Source organism: Myxocyprinus asiaticus, chromosome 8 (assembly GCF_019703515.2).
Source record: "Myxocyprinus asiaticus isolate MX2 ecotype Aquarium Trade chromosome 8, UBuf_Myxa_2, whole genome shotgun sequence".
NCBI classification, from domain to species: Eukaryota; Metazoa; Chordata; class Actinopteri; order Cypriniformes; family Catostomidae; genus Myxocyprinus; species Myxocyprinus asiaticus.
Window position 1 is genome coordinate 43,486,022 of NC_059351.1, and position 4,351 is coordinate 43,490,372.

The following is a 4,351-nucleotide window of genomic DNA, read 5'->3' on the forward strand; positions in this document are numbered from 1 at the left end:
TGTTGTAGGATTCATATTTGTGGTTGTAGAAATGTCAGTTGTAGTTGTTGAATATTGTGGTGTTGTTGCAGCAGTAAATGTTGTTGGATTTGTAGACGTAGTAGATAAGGATGTAGGCATGATTGTTGGGGTTAGAGTTGTTGTGGAAACTTGAGTGGTCATTATTGATGGTGGTGTTTTAGATGTTGAAGATGTAGGAATGGTTGTTGGGGTCATTGTTGTGGTTGTTGACGATGGTGTTGTTTTTGAAGGTGCAGTTGCTGAAGATGCAGGCATGGTTGTTGGGATTAGAGTTGTTGAAGAAACTTGAGTGGTTGTTGTTGATGGTGGGGTTGTAGATGTTGAGGATGTAGGCATTGTTGTAGGGGTCTTAGTTGTGGTTATAGAAACTTCAGTAGTTGTAGATTGTGTTGTTGGAGATGCAGTTGTAGTTTCTGAGGATGTAGGCGTGGGTGTCGTTGTCATAGTTGTCATTGTATAATCATCAGATTTTGTTGCTGATGGTGTAGGTGTGGTTGGAGAAGTATTAGTGGTTGTTGGAGGTGCAGTTACTGAAGATGTCAGTGTTGTTGTAAGGGTCATATTTAATGTTGTAGAAGCTTGTAGTGCAGTTGTAGATTCTGAGGATGTAGGTGTGGGTGTCGGTGTCATAGTAGTCACTGTATAAACATCAGTCTTTGTTGTTGATGGTGTAGTTGTGGTTGGGGAAATATTTGTGTTTGTTGAAGGTGCAGTTGCTGAAGATGTCAGCGTTGTTGTAGGGGTCATATTCAAAGTTGTAGAAACTTCAGTGACAGTTGTTGATGGTGGAGTTGTGGTTGGATAAGTAGTTGAGGTTGTTGGAAGTGCAATTGTAGTTGTTGAGGGTGTAGTCATGGTTGTTGGGGTCACAGTTGTGGTTGTTGAAGGTGCAACTGTAGTTGCTGAAGATGTAGGCATTGTTGTAGGATTCATATTTGTGGTTGTAGAAATGTCAGATGCAATTGTTGAATATTGTGGTGTTGTTGCAGCAGAAAATGTTGTTGGATTTGTAGACGTAGTAGATAAGGATGTAGGCATGATTGTTGGGGTTAGAGTTGTTGTGGAAGCTTGAGTGGTCATTGTTGATGGTTGTGTTGTAGATATTGAAGATGTAGGAATGGTTGTTGGGGTCACTGATGAGGTTGATGACGATGGTGTTGTTGTTGAAGCTGCACTTGCTGAAGATGCAGGCATGTTTATTGGGATTAGAGTTGTTGTAGAAGCCTGAGTGGTTGTTGTTGAATGCGGGGTTGTAGATGTTGAGAACGTAGGCATTGTTGTGGGGGTCATAGTTGTGGTTGTAGAAACATCAGTGGTTGTTGTAGATGGTGTTGTTGTTGTTGTTGGAGATGCAGTTGTAGTTTCTGAGGATGTAGCCATGGGTGTCGGTGTCATAGTTGTCATTGTGTAAACATCATTCTTTGTTGTTGATGGTGTAGTTGTGGTTGGAGAAGTATTTGTGGTTTTTGGAGGTGCAGTTGCTGAAGATGTCAGCGTTGTTGTAGGGGTCATATTTAAAGTTGTAGAAACTTCAGTGACAGTTGATGATGGTGGAGTTGTGGTTGGATAAGTAGTTGAGGTTGTTGGAAGTGCAATTGTAGTTGTTGAGGGTGTAGTCATGGTTGTTGGGGTCACAGTTGTGGTTGTTGAAGGTGCAACTGTAGTTGCTGAAGATGTAGGCATTGTTGTAGGATTCATATTTGTGGTTGTAGAAATGTCAGATGCAGTTGTTGAATATTGTGGTGTTGTTGCAGCAGAAAATGTTGTTGGATTTGTAGACGTAGTAGATAAGGATGTAGGCATGATTGTTGGGGTTAGAGTTGTTGTGGAAGCTTGAGTGGTCATTGTTGATGGTTGTGTTGTAGATATTGAAGATGTAGGAATGGTTGTTGGGGTCACTGATGAGGTTGATGACGATGGTGTTGTTGTTGAAGCTGCACTTGCTGAAGATGCAGGCATGTTTATTGGGATTAGAGTTGTTGTAGAAGCCTGAGTGGTTGTTGTTGAATGCGGGGTTGTAGATGTTGAGAACGTAGGCATTGTTGTGGGGGTCATAGTTGTGGTTGTAGAAACATCAGTGGTTGTTGTAGATGGTGTTGTTGTTGTTGTTGGAGATGCAGTTGTAGTTTCTGAGGATGTAGCCATGGGTGTCGGTGTCATAGTTGTCATTGTGTAAACATCATTCTTTGTTGTTGATGGTGTAGTTGTGGTTGGAGAAGTATTTGTGGTTTTTGGAGGTGCAGTTGCTGAAGATGTCAGCGTTGTTGTAGGGGTCATATTTAAAGTTGTAGAAACTTCAGTGACAGTTGATGATGGTGGAGTTGTGGTTGGATAAGTAGTTGAGGTTGTTGGAAGTGCAATTGTAGTTGTTGAGGGTGTAGTCATGGTTGTTGGGGTCACAGTTGTGGTTGTTGAAGGTGCAACTGTAGTTGCTGAAGATGTAGGCATTGTTGTAGGATTCATATTTGTGGTTGTAGAAATGTCAGATGCAGTTGTTGAATATTGTGGTGTTGTTGCAGCAGAAAATGTTGTTGGATTTGTAGACGTAGTAGATAAGGATGTAGGCATGATTGTTGGGGTTAGAGTTGTTGTGGAAGCTTGAGTGGTCATTGTTGATGGTTGTGTTGTAGATATTGAAGATGTAGGAATGGTTGTTGGGGTCACTGATGAGGTTGATGACGATGGTGTTGTTGTTGAAGCTGCACTTGCTGAAGATGCAGGCATGTTTATTGGGATTAGAGTTGTTGTAGAAGCCTGAGTGGTTGTTGTTGAATGCGGGGTTGTAGATGTTGAGAACGTAGGCATTGTTGTGGGGGTCATAGTTGTGGTTGTAGAAACATCAGTGGTTGTTGTAGATGGTGTTGTTGTTGTTGTTGGAGATGCAGTTGTAGTTTCTGAGGATGTAGCCATGGGTGTCGGTGTCATAGTTGTCATTGTATAAACATCATTCTTTGTTGTTGATGGTGTAGTTGTGGTTGGAGAAGTATTTGTGGTTTTTGGAGGTGCAGTTGCTGAAGATGTCAGCGTTGTTGTAGGGGTCATATTTAAAGTTGTAGAAACTTCAGTGACAGTTGATGATGATGGAGTTGTGGATGGATAAGTAGTTGAGGTTGTTGGAATTGCAATTGTAGTTGTTGAGGGTGTAGTCATGGTTGTTGGGGTCACAGTTGTGGTTGTTGAAGTTGCAACTGTAGTTGATGAAGATGTAGGCATTGTTGTAGGATTCATATTTGTGGTTGTAGAAATGTCAGTTGTAGTTGTTGAATATTGTGGTGTTGTTGCAGCAGTAAATGTTGTTGGATTTGTAGACGTAGTAGATAAGGATGTAGGCATGATTGTTGGGGTTAGAGTTGTTGTGGAAACTTGAGTGGTCATTATTGATGGTGGTGTTTTAGATGTTGAAGATGTAGGAATGGTTGTTGGGGTCATTGTTGTGGTTGTTGACGATGGTGTTGTTTTTGAAGGTGCAGTTGCTGAAGATGCAGGCATGGTTGTTGGGATTAGAGTTGTTGAAGAAACTTGAGTGGTTGTTGTTGATGGTGGGGTTGTAGATGTTGAGGATGTAGGCATTGTTGTGGGGGTCTTAGTTGTGGTTATAGAAACTTCAGTAGTTGTAGATTGTGTTGTTGGAGATGCAGTTGTAGTTTCTGAGGATGTAGGCGTGGGTGTCGTTGTCATAGTTGTCATTGTATAATCATCAGATTTTGTTGCTGATGGTGTAGGTGTGGTTGGAGAAGTATTAGTGGTTGTTGGAGGTGCAGTTACTGAAGATGTCAGTGTTGTTGTAAGGGTCATATTTAATGTTGTAGAAGCTTGTAGTGCAGTTGTAGATTCTGAGGATGTAGGTGTGGGTGTCGGTGTCATAGTAGTCACTGTATAAACATCAGTCTTTGTTGTTGATGGTGTAGTTGTGGTTGGGGAAATATTTGTGTTTGTTGAAGGTGCAGTTGCTGAAGATGTCAGCGTTGTTGTAGGGGTCATATTCAAAGTTGTAGAAACTTCAGTGACAGTTGTTGATGGTGGAGTTGTGGTTGGATAAGTAGTTGAGGTTGTTGGAAGTGCAATTGTAGTTGTTGAGGGTGTAGTCATGGTTGTTGGGGTCACAGTTGTGGTTGTTGAAGGTGCAACTGTAGTTGCTGAAGATGTAGGCATTGTTGTAGGATTCATATTTGTGGTTGTAGAAATGTCAGTTGTAGTTGTTGAATATTGTGGTGTTGTTGCAGCAGTAAATGTTGTTGGATTTGTAGACGTAGTAGATAAGGATGTAGGCATGATTGTTGGGTTTAGAGTTGTTGTGGAAACTTGAGTGGTCATTGTTGATGGTGGTGTT